The sequence below is a fragment of the Chiloscyllium plagiosum genome, unplaced genomic scaffold (assembly GCF_037043375.1).
Source record: "Chiloscyllium plagiosum isolate Xiang-an unplaced genomic scaffold, Cpla_swu_hap1 HiC_scaffold_45, whole genome shotgun sequence".
Lineage (NCBI taxonomy): Eukaryota > Metazoa > Chordata > Chondrichthyes > Orectolobiformes > Hemiscylliidae > Chiloscyllium > Chiloscyllium plagiosum.
Genome location: NW_028270183.1, coordinates 66,731,457 through 66,751,667, shown reverse-complemented (window position 1 = coordinate 66,751,667; position 20,211 = coordinate 66,731,457). Strand labels below are relative to the sequence as shown.

At 43.3% G+C, this 20,211-nt stretch overlaps 1 long non-coding RNA gene across 2 annotated transcripts in view; it reads right to left on the bottom strand.

Annotated features, from left to right (window-relative positions):
• The window catches only part of LOC122552421 (uncharacterized), a 754,662-nt gene that overhangs the window by 15,382 nt on the left and 719,069 nt on the right, over positions 1-20,211 (bottom strand). Inside the window, exons 1-2 of one of the 2 annotated variants that reach the window (XR_015754434.1) lie at positions 3,166-3,234; positions 1,331-1,430 (exon numbers count right to left, since the gene is read on the bottom strand). This is a non-coding gene — a long non-coding RNA (uncharacterized LOC122552421). Of the gene's footprint in view, positions 1-1,330; positions 1,431-3,165; positions 3,235-20,211 lie in introns of those variants that run through there. The other variant, XR_015754433.1, reaches the window with a different exon arrangement.

The window sequence follows — 20,211 nt, the reverse complement described above, 5'->3', positions numbered from 1 at the left end:
CCCCTTTTTGCCCTCCTGATTTCCCTCTTAAGTATACTCCTACTGCCTTTAATGCTCAGGGTTTTTGGGGATTTTTGGATTGGAATAAATGCAAAATATTACATCTTGATAAAACAAACAAGGGCAGACTGACACTAATTAAAAACAGGGCCTCGAGTAGTGACATGGAACAAAGAGGCCGAGGGGTTCAGGTCTTTCAAGTCTGTGTCACATGAAGACAGGGTGGTTAAGAAGGTGCTTGGCACACTTGCCTTCATTGCTCAGACCTTAGAGTACAAGAGTTGGGACATTATTTTGGATGTTGGGGAGGCCTTTTCTGGAATTCTGTGTCCAGTTCTGGTCATGCTGATATCGGGAGGACATTATGTAGTTGGAGCGGATTCAGAAGAGATTTACCAGGATTTGATGGGAATGGATAGTTTGAATTATAAGCAGAGGCTGGATAGGCTGTGACTTCTTTCACTGGCGCGCAGGAGGCTGAGGAGTGACCTTATTAGACGTTTCTCAAATCATGGAGGGGTGGTATCAGTAATGTGAACAGCAGGTGTCCTTTACAGGAAGGGACGTGACTCAAGACTGGGTCGATACCTTTTAAGGTGACAGCAGAACGGCTTTAAAAAGGCGTTCGGGAATTTTTTTTTATTTTTGTTCAGATAATGGTTTGTGTGTGGAATGAACTATCAGAAGAAGTGGTAGTTGTGAATCAAATTACAATTTTAGGATGACACCGTGGCTCAGTGATTAGTACTGCTGCCAGGACCCCAGGTTCAATTCCAGCTTTGGACAACTGTCTCTGTGGGACTTGCACATTCTCCCAGTGTCTGCATGGGTTTCTTCCAGAGGCTCCAGTTTCCTCCCTAATCAGAGAGCAGCCTTATGGTCTGGTAGGACAATGCTGCCTTTACCTTTTACACAGCGATGCCACTGTGTCTCTGGGGTGGGGAGAGGGAATGCTGAAGGTGGTGGATGGGACACCACTCAGGCACAATGCTTTGTCCTGGAGAATGTTCACTTTCTTTAATAGTGTTGGGGGGTGCACTGATGCAGGCAAGTGGAGAATATTCCAACACAATCCTGATGTGTGCCTTATAGAGAGCAAACAGACATTGGGGAATCACGGGTTTGGGGAAACTGAGGTATTCTCCTTGTAGCAAAGGCTATTGAGAGGAGCTGTGACAGAAGGGTTTAGAAATGTTACACGTTATAATAATAAACCTTATACCCAACAGCTCATTATACAAGGATTACAGGACACACATTAAAGGTTTGGGAAGATTTAAAGGAGAACTTTTATGCAGCAAATGGGATTCGGATGGAATACAATACTCACACACAATGCAAATATCCAGGTCCTGATGAATTGACTAATTCAATCAGAGTTAGGTGTTACAATGACTGAGATTACCATCTGAATGTCCACCTGTAGTATCCTGTAATACAAGTTTATAAAATCCATCACTATCAGTTCAGGTTAGAAACTCGCACCATCCCCTCCTCCTGGCACATTACCCCTTGTGGAGGTCAGCAGTCAGTTCAGGTGGAAATCTATGTGGGTTTCTAGGATTTTCCACCTTGGAATTTCATGTGACTGAACAGGGCAGATCTTTGACACATGGGACAGAATGATCCAAGAGTCAGTGAGATGTGGAGAGCAGGATTTGCTTCTTTTTTTTCCTTCCGTGCTGCCGCTGTGCCTCATCAATAAGACATGTGGGGGGGGGGGGGGGTGTGAAAGGCTCATGCAGCGCGATGGGCAAGTTGCCTCCATTCTGACCAATGGGCAGCAAGCTCCTCCCATAGAGTATCCCTAAAAACAGAGCGACTCTGCCTGCTTCACACTGCCCAGTGCTCCCAGTAAATGTTTAGAAGGGGTGGGGGGGGGGGGGGGGGGGGGGGCTCCTGGAAAAGGCATAACTGTAAAGTTCTAAGAGGATTGTGAAGAGAGAGAGATGCACAGGAGAAGGGGCAACAAGTTGCCAGATGGAGTATAATTTGGGAAAAAGTGAAGTCGGTCATTTTGGAGGGGATAATAAGAGAACAGAGTGCTATTTAAATGGTGGAAACTGTAGAAAGCTGCACCACAAAGGGACCTGGGGTAATTGTGCAGGAAACACTGAAAGCAGCAGATTCTGGGTCAGTCACAAAATCAAGGGTTCATTTCAGATTCATCAAGTTTAAGGTAACACCGACACGGGTAAGGGGTTTCAGTAGCAATGGAGCTAGGGTGAGGTGGAGACAAGCAACATTTGAGAGATTGGAATTCCTGGTGTTTGTGATTGCGTAGATGTCTGATCAGAAGGTCACCTTGGGGTCAGATATGACAGCAATGTTGTGAAGAGTCTAGTTCTATCTCAGACTGCACCCAGTGAGAGGGAGGGGCTCAGCAGTAAGGGAAAGGAATTTGTAATAGCAACTGAAGACAATGGGTTTAACCGTAACAATGTTTCATTGGAGGAAATTGCAGTTAATCGAGTAGTGGGAATGTGATAAGCAGTTTGGTAACTGAGTAATAGTGGAGCAATGGAGAGGGATGGTGGGGAGGGAGAGCTAGGCATTGACAGTGTACATGTGAAACCTAACACAGCGCTTTTGTTAATGTCACCTCCTCGCAGTGCGTAGGTGAGAAACAGGACGGACCAAGGATAGATCCTTGAGGGACACCAAATGCAAGGAATTCAGAAAGGAAAGGGAAAGTGGAGATGGAGCAGGATTTACATGAAGGTGAGGTCAAATTTTAGGTTTTTTTTGCAGAATGGATGAGAAGGTCATAACCAGAAAAGACAGACAGACAGAACAAGGAACAATACCTGTGAATTGGCGCGGGGGAGTGATGAGGAGGAAACAGAGTTGGAATGTCTGTAGTTTAGCGAGACTAGTAAAAGAACAAGATGAGCTCTGATAAGGCTTGACAAGAGACTGGAGAAAGATGTAAGTTTGGGACAAATATCAGGAACACCATGTGAGGCAGTTTGTCTCGGTGGGCTAGTGGGAGGGGGAGAAGCAGCAGAGACAGCTGATCGGATTGTCTCAGTCTTAGTGACAGAGAAACTCAATGTGCTCCTTGCTCTTGTTGTTGGAGGGAAGGATGAAGGAGACAGGATGATAGACAGTGTTTTACAAAGAAACAAATCCAGGGTTAGTGATATTTAAAATGAGTGAACAAACCTAATGTATTTAACTTTTATCCAGAATATTAAAATGTACAACTGAAGTCCTTGTTCGAATCCCAGCTCGGCAGATGGTGGAATCTAAAATCAAGAAAAAATAACTGGAATTAGGAATCTCCTGATCTCCATGGAACCATTGTCAATGGTGAAATAAATCCTGCCAACCTGACAGTCGCCCAACAAGCTACTCACTGTTTTAATCACTGCAAAGTCTCAACAAAGGAATGAAACTGGATGGACCACTTGGCATCTAACAAGGCATTAGGAAATACAACCACAGAATCAGCCCTCTCGACTCTGCAACATCCTGCTCACTAACATCTGTTTTGTTTTGGGCCAAAACGTGGCGAGCTGTCTCACAGACGAGTCAAGGAACAGCCTGACATAGTCATACTCAGAGTAATCCCTGACAGATAATGGCCAGATACCACCGTCACCATCCCTAGATATCGAGAGTGTGATGATGGAAAAGCACCACAGGTCAGGCAGCATCCGAGGAGCAGGAGAATCGTGCCTAAGCCCTACATCAGCCTGATCTGCTGTGCTTTTCCAACACAACACTCTCGATTCTGATCTCCAGCATCTGCAGTCTTCACTTTCTCCTGAAATCTCTGGATATGTCCTGTCCGACCAGCAGGACACACCAGGTAGAGGTGATGGCACAGTAGTGTACACACAGGAACCATTTTCCCTGGGAGTACTCAGCATTGACTTTGGACACCAGGAAGTCTCATAGCTTCTGCTGATTACCACGTATATTGCTCCCACGGCTGATGAATCAGTGCTCCTCCATGTTGAATAACACTTGGAGGAAGCACTGAGGCAATAAAATGGTGACAAGCCTCCTCTGGGTACAGGATTTCAACGTCCTCTACCAAGAGTAGCTCAGCAGCAGGATTACTGACTGAGCTGGTCGGGTCCTCAAGGACATAACTGCTCAACGGGGTTTGCAGCAGGCGGTAACGGAACCAGCAAGAGGGAAAAACATACTAGATCTTATCAGTATGAATCTGCTAGCTGCATATGCATCTGTCCTTGACAGTATCGGTAAGAGCGACCATCCCAGAGTCATTTTGGATACAAAGACTTAACTTAAAGTTGAGGAAAAACCTCCATTGTGCTGAGTGGTACTATCACCGTGCTAAATGAGACAGATGTAGGAACTCAAACTGGATCTCTCTGAGGTACTGTGGGATAACAACAGCAGCAGAACTGTACTCCAGCACAATCTGTAATCTCATGGGTTTGTACATCCTGCACTCATCCATCACAATGGACAAAAAAGGAGGGCATGCCATGAGCAGCACCAGGCATACCTAAAAATGAAATGCCAACCTGGTGAAGCTACCAAGCAGGACTATCTGCATATCAAACAGCATCAGCAGCAAGCAATCAATGGATCAGATCAGAGATCTGCAGTTCTGCCACACCCAGTTGTGAATGATAATGGACAATGAAACAACTCGTTGCAGGAAGCACCACAGATATCCTCACCCTTACTGATGGAGGGGTTTCACACGTCCATGCAAAAGATAAGATGACAGCATTTGCAGTAATTTTCAGCCAGATGCAAAGTGGGATGATCCATCTTAGCCTTCTCCAGTGGTTCCTAACGTCACAGATGTGAGCTTTAAGCCAGTTCAATTTAGTTCGAACAATGTCGAGAAATGGTTAAGTCGTGTAAAGGCTATGGGTCCTGCTAACATTCTGGCAATAATACTGATAGTTGTCCTTCAGAACGTGCCACCCACCAAGCCACGTACCGCTCCAGCACTGGCATCTACCGACAATGTGGAACATTGCCCAGGCATGTTCAACACAAAAACACAGGGCAAATCCAACTCAGGCAATTTCCCTCTGTCAGTCCACACTCGATTAGCAGTAAAGTGATGGATAATGTCATCAACAGGGCTATCAAGCAGCAGCTGCTCAGCAACAGCCAGCTGACCGACACTCATTTTAAGCTCCACCAACAGAGGCAGCAACAGTCCGACTTCATGAAGCAACTGCAAACCTTGGCTGAACTTTGCAGGTAAGATTTTACACTGCCGCAATCTGATTAATACTATTAAACTCCACGGCTTAATAACTTGAGGTTGGTTGCTTGTTCCACAGTTATTGATGGTTTTGCAGTCATCTATGATCAGGAAAGGCAGGGTGAATGCACTCAGTCTTTTAAGAAAAAAAGGTGGGTGGCTCAACGGTTAGCACTGCTGCCTCACTGCACTAGGGGCCCAGGTTCAAATCCAGCCTCGGGCGATTTTCTCCAGTGTCACTGTGGGTTTCCTCCAGGCGCTAGTTTCTTCCCACAATCCAAAGAAGTGCATGTTAGGTAAATTGGTCATGCTAAATTGCACTGGTTCGGTGCTTTAATCAGGGGAAAATGTTGAGGAATAGGTTTGGTTGGGATAGTCTTTGGAGGTTTGGTATGGATTTGTTGGGATGAAGGGCCTGTTTCCATAACGTAGGGATTCCATGCTCTGAGTAATTTTGAGGATCTAACAGAATCCTGGTATTCAGAGGGTTCTCTGTTAGTTAAAATAGTATTGTGCACTCAGCTTATGTTACTTTCTGAAGCAGTTTGAGGTAGACTGCTCTGTACAATTTCTCAGAATAGATGCTCTGGAACCAATCAGGGAAGAGCTATTTTAGCCCCGATGATATGATTGATTAATGAGCTCAAAACAAAAGACCCTTTTGGTAGGACTCAATGCAGCATGATAGAATTTAGCTTTAAGGTGAGGAATTTGGTTCTTCAACTAGTAACTAAACAAGGGTATAAAGGAGTAGCTAGCTAAACTAGAATGGGACTATAGTTAGAATGTTAATGCAGAAGAATATATTCAGTTATTGTATAATTCTCAACAATATCCATTGAATTGTAAAAGAAATGCACGATGAACAACGATGCATAGGCGAGGGAATTATGAATGACATCAAATTGAAAGAAAAGATGGACAAAACTGCAAAGATGATGGTAGACCAGAAGGTTTAAAAATTTCAAACTACCGAAGGATGAAGAAAAAAAAACAAATGGAAGATATTTTGTCCCTTGTCAGAGAGCCTGTTATAACATCTTTGCTCCCATTAATACCTTGTTTATTTCCCAGCATTAGGATGTAGCAGTATCTTCCGGATTAGTAAGATAATTGGACAAATTAACCCACTAGTTACTCAGCCTAAAACAAAGTGCTCTTGTGATGCTGTGGTAGTATCTCCAACTTTGAGCCAGAAGGCCTGGAACTGTCCCACCTGCTCCAGAGGTGTCATAATGCCTCGAAATATGTTGATTAGGAAAGCAAAATGAGACAAACTTCAGTAATTGATTGGACAGTCTTGATGGTCTCTGGAAATCCCAAACTTGACTGTTTTGTATCCTCACCTGAGGCCTGATCTCAATTAATCTTCCTCATTTAAACGGAATTGCCTTTTCTTGTGTTGAATATAATTGAAGTTTGTCCTGTCTGCATGCCCCCTTGTGCAAAACCTGTTGCAATCTGTCAAAGAACAAGATTGAAAACTCAGATTAGCTGATAGCCTGTTCAAGGGCTTAAACCAGTGGCCTTTTCCACTGGGACAGAAGGCGCTGTAGAATTGATCCCATTTCCCATTGAACTGACACAGGAGGTGGTGAGTTTGCTTAAATGTCTTTCACTAAAACATTTTTGAATTAAAATAAATTACTTTGGTTGCAGTGCAATTGAATTCAGAGACTAAGTGGGGACTATCGAGTGTCATTTCTTCGTTTGCTTCATCGCAGAAGGAATGAGAGCAGCCCAACGCCAGCCGAACCTGCAGAGGAACTGCCAGATATTAAAATGCGTAACTCCACTTCATTAGCCAGTCTGACTGAGTCATCCAGACTCAAACATCATGACTGGAGGTGGACTTTTTGTGTTCACTGTGGATGCTTTTACAGAGTTCAAAATTAATGCATAACATATTTCTTCAGAACTGAAAACAACAAATACTGAAGATCCTAGGGTGGAGCCGATGGCCGAATGGTATTATTGCTAGACTGTTTATGCAAAGATCCAGGTTGCATTCTGGAGAACCAGGTTCGAATCGTGCCACAGGAAATGGTGGAATTTGAATTCAGTGAACATCTGGAATTAAGAATCTCATGACCATGAATCCTTTATCGGGTAACGGAAAACCAATCTGGTTCACTAACATGCTTGAAGTAAGAAGCAACCATCCTTACCTAGTTTGTCCTACATGTGACTCCAGACACACAGCAATGAGCTTGACTCTTAACTGCCCATTGGGCAATTAGGGATGAACAATGAATGCTGCTGAGCCAATGATACCCTCATCCCGTGAACTTTTTTTTTAAATCGATGGCGAGAGCAAGCTAACAATTTGAGTCCAGATGACACTTCATCAGAGATCTGATCGAGTCATTGAGACACATCGTTAGCTTGCTTGGTCTCCGTGGATGCTTTCTGACCTGCTGTCAACTCCAGCATTTGCTGTTACAGTAGAGATTCCACCATCTATAGTAATTTCCTCCCATACTTCTTCATTACATTGTTTATTAAATGTCCACTAAATTGCAGCTACTACTCAACACCTTACCTACAGAGTACTGTGACCCTGGTGTCAAAAGCCTCCATTAACTTGTTCAATTACACCAGAGTTTAGGACAATTGCAAAATGCCACTGTGGCTGAAAAGAATCGAATCATAGTCATACAACATGGAAACGAACCCTTCGGTCCAACTCGTCCATGTCAACCAAATTTCCCAAACTATGCCAGTGCAGTTTGCCTGCATTTGGCTCATATTCCTCATCCTTTCCTATTCATGTACCTCTCCAAATGTCTTTTAAATGTTGTAACTGTACTTGTATCTACCACTTCCTCTGGCCGTTCATCCCGTGTAGCAACCAATCTCTTTGTGAAAACCTTGGCAACTGATAGTTTCACTGTTGACTATGGTGTGTGAATCACTGGGGATTATTGTTTGTTCAGTACCACCCCTGTCTGAGCACGGCTTGAATGTAGCTTGGGCCTCCTTGTGGGTTACCACATGCTGCTCAATGCGTGGTGTTTGCGCAGCGCAGCTGTCTATGGGTGGGGATGTTGTGGAAGGAAGGAGGAGGCATTAAGGAATTAATGAATTTATGGAATGTAGGTGTCAATGGCTGTGTGAACATTTATTGCCTCATTCTAATACCCTTGAGAAGGTGATTGTGAGCTCCCTTTTTGAATCACTGCAGTCCGTGTGGGTTGTAGGCGTATTGGTAGTGCTTTTGGGAGGGAGTTCCAGAATTTAGGCTCAATGACACTTTAACACTGCTGAAATATTTTCAACTCCAGATGGTAGTGGCTTGGAGGTGAACCTGCAGGAGGTGGTGTTCTCATGAATCTGCTTCCCTTTTCCTTTTAGTTGGTATTGGTCATAAGTTTGGAAGATGCAATTGAAGTATTATGAATTGATGTAAAGTATCTTGTAGATAGTACATAGTGCTGCTCTGGGCATCAATGGAGGATGGAGTGAATGTGGTGCCAATCAAGCAGTCTGCTTTTTCCTGATGCTGTCAAGCTTCTTGAGTGTTCTTGCAGCTGCCCCCAAACCTAGCCAAGTAGCGAATATTCTATTGCACTCCTGAGTTGTCTTGTAGATGGTGGACAGGCTTCAGAGATTCGCGGGGTGGTTTACTTACGGTAGTTATATAGCTGGTCCACTTCAATTTCTAGTCAATAGTAAACCCCCAGAATGTTGATGGTGAGGGATTCGGTGATGGTGGGTTTGGAGAAAGAGGCTGCAAAGTTTTTGGTGAAGGAGCTTCAGGCTGAAAGCGAGGGAGGGGGGAATAAGATAGAGGCTAAAAATTGATAGGTGTGGAAAGATGCTGCTGAGGAGACATCAGGGTCTTTTCTCTATGCTCGGCCCAGATAGTCTGCTGACACTACTGTAGAGATATTGTGCATCACCTCATCAAATTAAACAGCTTCTCACCATAGTCTTTCCAATACCATGCCCATTAAACACCTTGTATTATTCCATTCCTCTTACTTCCTCCTTTTGAAATAAGAACATAAGAGCATCAGAATTAGCAACAGGATCATTAATCCAGCCCCTTGTACCTGCTCTGCCATTTGATACAGTCACATCTAATCTCATCTTGGCATGAATACCACTTTCCTGCCAGCTCTCCTTAACTTTTCAACCCATTACTAATTAAACCTGTGTGTCTCCTGTTTAAATTTACTTAGTGTCCCAGAATCTACGTTGTTCAGAGGTAGCGAATTCCACTGATTCACCATCCTCTGAGAGAAGTAATTCCTCCAACTTCCCCTTTATTGTAAACTTCTGACTCCTCATTTTAGGTGGAATCATCTTCTCTGCATCTACTTGGTCAATCCCTTGACCATTTTATAAACCTCAATGACCCACTTCTCATTCTTTGGCTCCAATGAATATGAATACAAATAGTGGTTGTAGTTCAGCTTGTGACATTTGAATAACTGTGGCAGAGGATGTTTGTTCAAAACTGAGCTGGACAGTGAGTGCTTTTCAAATAAGAAATAGTTGATGAGATTAAGTACATTCATATATTGGAGTTTTGTTTTTAGAAAGACTTACTTTTGGGAAGATTTGGTAAAGGGAATATTGCAGTCAAAGCTTTGGAAGATTAACCTCCACCCATGTGTGAGGTAGTACACTGTGGTCAATAGAATAAAGAGATCACTTACTTTTTGGAAATATGTCCTTAAATAGGGCAGAGGGATCTGGAGATAGGAATGTGTCACTAGCAGTAAATGGCACGGATTTGTGAGGTTAGATAGAAAAGTAGATTGTGGGTTTATTTCTGGGGCGACAGAATGGAAATGTATTAAATATGTGTAGAACCACAGACAGATCACCATTGAAGCACTGCAAACTTCATATTGTAATATGGATGTCGAGACTTTAGAGAAGATAAAGAATAGTCATTGGACTTATATCAAAACTGAAGTTGAATTCATCAAGTAAGATTGGACAGTCTTGTCTTGTTGTAAAAGAATGACATGGTCCTGTTAGGTAGGCGTTTGATAGGGAAGACATAGAAAAGATGTTTCTGCTTGTGAATGACACTATCCACTGGAGCTGGGGATATAATTGTAGTCACTATTAAATCCAATGGGGACTTTGCAGAGGGCGACAAAGATTTTACCCAGAAAGGGGTCTGACTGTAGAACCTAGCTCATCAGGAATAATTGAAGCAAATAACAGATGAATTCAAGGAGGAGTTTGAAATACAAGAAATCAAAGAAAATTATTTTGATGGGTTTCGGTTGAGAAGGAGGCCTGTGTAAATCACAAATACTGAGAACCTGTTTTTCTGTCCTGAAACTATGCATCTGTGTTGATCTGTGATATTTCTATATTAGCAGCAGCGGCAGCAGTAAACAAGACAGCTCACTCTTACCATTCTTGGAGAAAAGCAGAACCTCTAGACACACCACGGAAAATAACTCTTTTGAGGAGGTGGTTCAAACAGTGGCCAATGACTCGATCCGCAGAGACAGTGTGCCTTCATTATCTGGTAGGAAAGGCGAATTCTTTAACCAGAAAAGGTGTTTTGTCCTTCCACTGATCTCATGACTTAAACGGGGAAATGTGTCTCTTCAATCAATCAATCAATCAATCAAATCTATTGCTACGTTAGCATTCATTCGCTACCCAAAGGATATGTGGGTCAAATAGGCACATGTCCTGCGCTGATTTAATTCAAGGCACATGTCCTGCACTGATTTAAGTTGGATTGAACTTAAGTTATTCAATCCACGTTCCTTGTGTTTCCCTTGGATCTGTGGTTGTGCATAAGGAAACTTAAATAATGTGTGATTAAATATCAAAGTTGTATTGAATCAATAATTGTAACCCAACTCTGCTCCTTGAGCAGATAATTAATCCAACGATTCTAGCTCAGCCCCTAACTTCAACTTCAAATTCTAAACCTTTCAGTGAGCAATGGAAAATAACAAAGAATAATGTCAATCATTTATTGACTCTCCAGACTCTGCTTCTGTTGCCACTGAATACTCTCATGAGTTTGACGAGTCCATGACTAAAGATGAGATTGAAGAGAAATCCTTCCGTTCCCTTCTGCTGTCAGAGAGTCATCACCGCTTTAATATGTGGAAGAAACGCAGCCAGCAGGATGATTCAGATGAGGACATCGTGCGGGACCAATTGGCTTCTCCTATGGATTAGGGTGACTGGTGGTGCCAAATAGTGGAATCTCAGTGCTTGGAATTGTTGTTCCTCTCCATGTTCGAGGTATCTTGCCACGAGATTCAGATGGAGAGGACGAGGAAAATATGGTGTAACGAGTGCGAGTCAACAGTTGGGCGGGGCGTGTATTTTTGAAACAAAAAGTGAGTACCACTCGGTAACAATGTGCCCAGAGTCGATACATCATGACGGAGAATAAATATTTCACATTGTTAATCTTTGTGATCGAGTTCCCATGTAGTGAAGGCAAAAATTAATATTTACTGGGAATCCTTGCTCCCCAGTCAGGTAAACACATGCTAAATTTGACTGCTAAGAATGTCCCTGAATTTACACCTTTCTACTGTACATTCAAGGTGATAAGATGCAAAAGACAGGGGGCTTTTGCAGAGGAATTTGATTTGAACAAGAGACATTTGTGCAGCTAATAAGAGATATTCTAATTAGAAGCATATAGTTAGTGATATCCTGCACGGATCGATGTAGGAGCCCTAATTATTCGCTATTCACAATGAAAGGAAAGCCACATTCAAAATTTGGGGCCACTCTACAGATACACCGATTTCAAGTGTAGGTAGATGGAAGCACAGCATTAGAAAGCAATCTTGATAGATTCAGTAAATGAAAAAACAACGACAGATAAGTTTATGTCTGCAAGTGAGAGTTTGGATCAAAATAGGATATTTCTTGATTGTGAAAATTGAGAGAGTGTGGACTCCAAAGAAACTTGTTGGGATTGATCCAGCTGTATAGTTGACGAAAATGTCTCAAACAGGTTCAGAAAAGTGACCAAGGGGCCATTGTAATGTAGACATTGATCTCGACAGAAGACTAGAAATCAAAGGATTAGAAATCATGCTTCAGCAAATCAGAGCCTAGTTAGACAAAGCTGTCAGGGCTGGGCACCATGGCTTAAGAAGGGTATCACTCTGAGTGGAAGTGCAGTGTAGATTTACTGACGTGATACTTGGATTCCAAGACTTAACTTAAGAAGAAAGATGAAACAGATAAAATGTTAGAGTCAGAACATTGAGGTCTGATATCCGGGAACACTTAAAGACCCAGAAATGGATAAAGTTTGATAAAGTTCCACGAACAGCGATTGATTGAAAATCTTTTGCAAATTTTAAATCAGAGGTTGATAGATTTTGAATGAAAATGCTGATTATGGGACAAAGACAGGGATTTGTCATGATGATGAAGATTATCATGATTTGGGTGAATGGTGGAATAGGCTCACGAAGCTAAATAGCCTCCTCGTGTTCAGATGTTGATGTAACCATGGCACCCTTATTCTCTGCAAGTGCACCTCCTGTTGTGTTTTTGGTTATTTATCAGAACCTGGCAGCAAATTAGTGACTGACCAGAAAATTATCAGCATGAGGGACTTCGCTGGTCTTAATTTGTTTCACAAATAATGAAATGACATGGAATATTTACTAATCCTGATAAATATTGGGATAGTTTGTTGGGATCACTTGTGATGCAGCATGATTAGCATGTCTGATGATACTCCAACTACTTTTAAGCGTTGCTGTTGTCTGCACTCAGTCCGGTGTTTTCGTGGATTACAGGGCAATTTGTACTTGAGTCAAGATAAGCAGATCACTTCACTCTTTACTGTTTGTCTTCCTGTCTTTCACTGTCCCATATTGTTTGAGCATGCTCTTCTCGGGGGACAAGACAGTTTCTCTACATTCACTATGGAGATGATGCAACAGTACATGGAGGAGGAGGAGCTGCGTGCACAGCACCAGGTGTCACTCCTCAAACTGTGAAGACAAGCCTTGAAGGAAAAGACCAAAACAGAACTGGCCTGGTTGGAGCCCCAAAACAAGGGAGGCGCTGACCTATGCAGTGATGTTAAGCTTAATTGCCATGCAAAAATATGATGTTAGAATGTGCAACTCCTTCCAGTAATCCTTCCCAGAAAAGGGAGGAAAACCGTTGTCAATTCTCATTGCAGTCTGGCTGTTGTCCAGAATCTAGGGATTCACATCATCTTTCCCCTTATCATTGTTGTGGACTGCGTAGAATGAAGTCCATTTTGATTTTTTTTTGTTTCAGATTTTTAAGTTCCTTCTTTGAATTTGGATGTTTCCGGGAATGCTGGTGTTTGTTCCCTTTCCCTCGTTCTCGAAATGGTCACGGTGGTGAGCTGCCTTGAGCCACTGCAGTCTGCTGGGTAAACATAAACATGTCAACCCCCACGTGCTGTTAGGTTTGGAGCTCAGGGTTCAGTAGCAGATTGATTGAAAACTGCTGTCCTAACCCACGTGTCAGACTTTTAAATAATATTTTTCAATGGATGTCAGCACTGCTGACAAGGCCAGTGTTGTTGTCTCTTCTTCATTGCACTTGGGGCGTTGATAGTGAACCATTTCCTCAAACATCTGCAATTCACCTGCTCCAGGTACTATCACAATGCTGATCAGAAAGAAATACTTGGAATTGTGATCCGATAGCAGTGAAGAAACGATATATTCTTAAGTCAGGACGGCGTGTGGCTTGGAGAAGAACTTTACCGGTAAGGTGTTACCATGTTATCTACTTGCCTGTGTCATTTTAGGTGGCAGAGGTCGCAGGCTTTGAAGATGCTGTTGAAGGAGTTCAGTGATTGCTGCAGTGCACATAGCTTTCCCTGTTTATTGGTGAAGGGAGTGAATGTATAGTTTGATGAATGTGTGCTGATCAAGCAGGTTTCTACATCCTATCTGGTGTTATGTTTTTTGGGCATGTAATGGGAAGACAAAAAGTGAGTTACTTAGTGAAGAATTTTCAACCTCTGACCTGTTTTTGTTGACATAATGTTGTATAAAGTTTGTGAGAAGATTTGTAGCTCGGGTGCTCGTTGTTGTGGTTCTGTTCGCCGAGCTGGAAGTTTTTGTTGCAAACTTTTCGTCCCCTGTCTAGGTGACATCCTCAGTGCTTGGGAGCCTCCTGTGAAGCGCTTCTGTGGTTTTTCCTCCAGCATTTATAGTGGCCTGTCCCTGCCGCTTGCGGTTGTCAGTTTCAGCTGTCCGCTGTAGTGGCCGGTATATTGGGTCCAGGTCTATGTCTTTGTTGATGGAGTTTGTGGATGAGTGTCATGCTTCTAGGAATTCCCTGGCTGTTCTTTGTTTCGCTTGCCCTATAATAGTAGTGTTGCCCCAGTCAAATTCATGTTGCTTGTCGTCTGCGTGTGTGGCTACGAGGGATAGCTGGTCGTGTCGTTTCGTGGCTAGTTGATGTTCGTGGATGCGGATCGTTAGCTGTCTTCCTATTTGTCCTATATAGTGTTTTGTGCAGTCCGTGCATGGGATTTTGTAAACTACATTAGTTTTGCTCAGGCTGGGTATCGGGTCCTTCGTTTTGGTGAGTTGTTGTCTGAGAGTGGCTGTTGGTTTGTGTGCTGTTATAAGTCCTAGTGGTCGCAGTAGTCTGGCTGTCATTTCAGAGATGTTCTTGATGTATGGTAGTGTGGCTTGTCCTTTGGGTTGCGGCATGTCCTCGTTCTGTTGTCTTTCCCTGAGTCATCTGTTGATGAAATTGCCAGGATATCCGTTTTTTGCGAATACCTTGTATAGGTGTTCCTCTTTCTCTTTTTGTAGTTCTGCTGTGATGCAGTGTGTTGTGGCCCTTTTGAATAGTGTCTTGATGCAAAAAGATGAAGAGGAACACCTATACAAGGTATTCGCAAAAAACGGATATCCTCGCAATTTCATCAACAGATGCCTAAGGGAAAGACAACAGAACGAGGACATGCCGCAACCCAAAGGACGAGCCACACTACCATGCATCAAGAACATCTCTGAAATGACAGCCAGACTACTGCGACCACTAGGACTTATAACAGCACACAAACCAACAGCCACTCTCAGACAACAACTCACCAAAACGAAGGACCCGATACCCAGCATGAGCAAAACTAATGTAGTGTACAAAATCCCATGCAAGGACTGCACAAAACACTATATAGGACAAACAGGAAGACAGCTAACGATCCGCATCCACGAACATCAACTAGCCACGAAACGACACGACCGGCTATCCCTAGTAGCCACACACGCAGACGATAAGCAACATGAATTTGACTGGGACAACACTACCATTATAGGGCAAGCGAAACAAAGAACAGCCAGGGAATTCCTAGAAGCATAGCACTCATCCACAAACTCCATCATGAAACATATAGACCTGGACCCAATATACCGGCCACTACAGCGGACATCTGAAACTGACAACCGGAAGCGGCAGGGACATGCCACTATAAATGCCGGAGGAAACACCACAGAAGCGCTTAACAGGAGGCTCCCAAGCACTGAGGATGTCACCTAGACAGGGGACGAAACGTTTGCAACAAAAACTTCCAGCTCGGCGAACAGAACCACAGCATAATGTTGTATAGCTGATCCGGTTCAGTTTCAGGTCGAGGTTAACTCTATTGTGTTAATCGTGAGGGAATCAGTGATGATAATACCACTTAATATCAAAAAGATTGCAAGAGATGGTCATTGCTTGGTATGGTCATTGCTTGGTGTGCATGCCAACCATGCTGCCATGATACTGTAGTCACACATGCGAGACTAGTTGTGGGCAGAAGATTTCCTTCTTCAAAGACTATGCATGAATTAGTTGAGTTTTTATGGCTAGTTAACATCTTTGTGGACACTTTTAGTGACACCATCTCTTTATTTCTAGATTTTCTTTTAAAGTACACTTTTTTTTTAATTTCGTGAGCAGAAACAATGTCTAGTTTTAATAAATTTTCACCACATTGAGTATGACAAACATGTATGGGCATTAAAGTTATAAAATATCAAGAAGAATTTGCTGTTGAACAAAATCTTAAACCCTGAACATTCTCTTTCTGGTTTAGTTGCTAATTCGTGAAAATGTGTGATCTCTTTGGGCAGATTTACCCAAGTTTGTCTTCAAATTAGAGCATCATTATACCATGTGTAGTGAGCTGCGGTTTAATAAAGAATTTAAATCTCTTGTCAAGAGGAAGAAAAGGCTTATGTTAGGAAGGGACGTGAAGCTTAGTTAGGACTCTTGAGAGTTACAAGTTAACCAAAAAAGACCTAAGGAGAGAGATAAGAAGAGCCAGGAGGAGACTTGAGAAGTCTTTGGCAGACAGGATCAAGGAAAACCATAAAGCTTTCTATAGATATATCAGGAATAACAGAATGACTAGATAAAGATTAGGGCCAATCAAGGATAGTTTTGGGAAGTTGAGCGTGGAGTCCGAGGAGATGGGGAATTATTTTTTTTTTGTTTTGTCAGCATTCACACTGGAAAAAGGTAGTGTTGTTGAGGAGAATACTGCGAAGCAGGCTACTGGACGAGACAGGATTTAGGTCCAAAAGGATGTGTTAACAATTCTGGAAATTGTGAAAATATATAAACCCCCTGGCCCGGATGGGATTAATCGTGGGAATCTCTGGAAAGCCAGGGAGGAGAGTGCCAAGCCTTTGGCTTTTATCTTTATATCGTCATTGTCGACAGGAATAGTACCAGAAGAATTGAGGATAGCGAATGTTGACTATAGCTAATTAGAGACCAGTGAGACTTACTTCGGTTGTGGGAAAAGTGAATGAAAAGGTTATAAGAGATAGGAATTATAATCATCCAGAAAGGAATAAGTTGATGAGTAATAGTCAACACTCCTTTGTGAAGGTTAGGTCATGCTTCTCAAACCTTATTGAGTTATTTTGAGAAAGTGACCAAACAGCTGTATGAGATTAAAGCAGTTGATGTGGTGTCTGTGGATTTCAATAAGGCATTTGATAAGCATACCCACGGGAGGCTATTCCACAAAATACGGAGGCATGGGATTGTGGGTGATTGAGTGGTTTGGATCTGTAATTGGCTAGCTGAAAGAAGACAGAGGCTGGTGGCTGATGGGAAATGTTCATGCTGGAGTCCAGTAACGAGTGATGTACCGCAAGGATCTGGTTTGGGTCCAGTGCTGTGTGTCATTGTTATAAATGACCCAAATGAGGGCATCGAAGGGTGAGTACATTTGCAGATTACATTAAAATCGGTCGACTCGTGGAGACTGGTGTGAGATGTTGTAGGTTACAGTGGGATATAGATAAGCTGCAGAGCTGGGCTGAGAGGTGGCCAACAAAGTTCAATGCAGAAAAGTGTGAGGTAATTCACGAAGGAAGAAGCAACAGGAATAAAGAGTTCCGGGCTAATGGTAAAATCCTTGGTAATGTAGATGAGCAGAGAGATCTCTGTATCCTGTACATGGATAGAACATAGAACATAGAACAGAGAAGAATACAGCGCAGCACAGGCCCTTCGGCCCTCGATGTTGCGCCGATCCAAGCTCACCTAACCTACACTAGCCCACTATCCTCCATATGCCTATCCAATGCCCGCTTAAATGCCCATAATGAGGGAGAGTCCACCACTGCTACTGGCAGGGCATTCCATGAACTCACGACTCGCTGAGTAAAGAAGCTACCCCTAACATCTGTCCTATACCTACCCCCCCTTAATTTAAACCTATGCCCCCTTGTAATAGCTGACTCCATACGTGGAAAAATATTCTCACTGTCGACCCTATCTAAACCCCTAATGATCTTGTACACCTCTATCAAGTCACCCCTAAACCTTCTTTTCTCCAATGAAAACAACCCCAAGTGGCTCAGCTTTTCCTCATACGATCTTTCTACCATACCAGGCAACATCCTGGTAAACCTCCTCTGCACCCGTTCCAGTGCCTCCACATCCTTCCTATAGTATGGCGACCAAAACTGCACACAATACTCCAGATGCGGCCGCACCAGAGTCTTACACAACTGCAACATGACCTCAGTACTCCGGAACTCAATTCCTCTACCAATAAAAGCCAGTACGCCATATGCCTTCTTCACCGCACTATTTACCTGGGTGGCGACTTTCAAAGATCTGGACACCAAGATCCTTCTGCTCATCCACACTACCAAGTATCCGACCAGTAGCCCAGTACCCCATCTTTTTATTACTCTTACCAAAGTGAATCACCTCACACTTAGTTACATTGAACTCCATTTGCTACCTTTCTGCCCAGTTCTGCAGCTTATCTATATCCCGCTGTAACCTGCCATATCCTTCCTCACTGTCTACAACTCCTCCGACTTTCGTATCATCCGCAAACTTGCTCACCCAACCTTCTTACCCCTCCTCCAGGTCATTTATAAAAATGACAAACAGCAATGGTCCCAAAACAGATCCTTGCGGAACACCACTAGTGACGGCACTCCAAGATGAACCTTTTCCATCAACTACTACCCTCTGTCTTCTTCCAGCCAGCCAACTCCTAATCGAAACCTCCAACTCAGCCTCAATGCCATACCTCCGTATTTTTTGCAGTAGTCTACCATGGGGAACCTTATCAAACGCCTTACTAAAATCCATATACACCACATCTACCGCTTTCCCCTCGTCCACCTCCTTTGTCACCTTCTCGAAGAATTCAATAAGGTTTGTGAGGCACGACCTGCCCTTCACAAAACCATGCTGACTATCCTTGATCACATTATTCCTATCCAGATGTTCATAAATCCTATCCCTTTCAATTCTCTCTAAGATTTTGCCCACAACAGAAGTGAGACTCACCGGCCTATAGTTACTAGGGTTAACCCTACTCCCCTTCTTGAACAAGGGAACCACATTTGCTAGCCTCCAATCTTCTGGCACTACTCCTGTAGAAAACGAGGACATAAAAATCAAGGCCAATGGCTCTGCAATCTCTTCCCTTGCTTCCCAGAGAATCCTAGGATAAATGCCATCAGGCCCAGGGGACTTATCTATTTTCACCCTTTCCAGAATTTCCAACACCTCTACTCTACATGCCTCAAAGCCATCCATTCTACTTAATTGTGACTCAGTACTCACATTGACAACAATGTCCTGTTCCTGATTGAATACTGACGAAAAGTATTCATTCAGTGTCTCCCCAATCTCTTCAGCCTCCACACGCAACTTCCCACTACTATCCTTGACTGGACCTATTCCTACCCTAGTCATTCTCTTATTCCTGACATACCTATAGAAAGCCTTAGGATTTTCCCTAATCCTACCAACTGAGGACCTTTCATGTCCCCTCTTTGCTGCTCTTAGCTCTCTCTTCAGGTCCTTCCTGGCTACCTTATAACTCTCAATCGCCCCAATTGAACCTTCACGCCTCATCTTTACATAGGCCGCCCTCTTCCCTTTAACCAGGGATTCCAATTCCTTATTAAACCACGGCTCCCTCACACGACCCTTTCCTCCCTGCCTGACGGGTACATACTTATCAAGGACACTCAATAGTTGCTCCTTGAACAAGCTCCACATATCAATTACGCCCTTGACTTGAAGCTTACTTTTCCAAGCCACACATCCTAAGTCGTGCCTCACCACATAATAATTTCCCTGCCCCCAGCTATAACTCTTGCCCTGTAGTGCACACTTATCCCTCTCCATCACTAGAGTAAAAGTCACCGAATTGTGGTCACTGTCCCCAAAGTGCTCACCTACCTCTCATTCTAACACCTGGCCTGGTTCATTACCCAGAACCAAATCCAGTATGGCCTCACCTCTTGTTGGCCTATCTACATATTGTGTCAGGAAACCCTCCTGCACACAGTGGACAAACACTGACCCATCTAACGAACTTGAGCTGTGGCTTTCCCAATCAATATCAGGAAAGTTAAAGTCCCCCATAACAACCACCCTATTACTTTCACTCTTCTCTTGAATCATCCTCGCAATCCTTTCTTCTACGTTTCTCGGAGTATTAGGAGGCCTGTAAAAAACTCATAACAGGGTGACCTCACCTTTCCTATTCCTAACCTCAGCCCAAA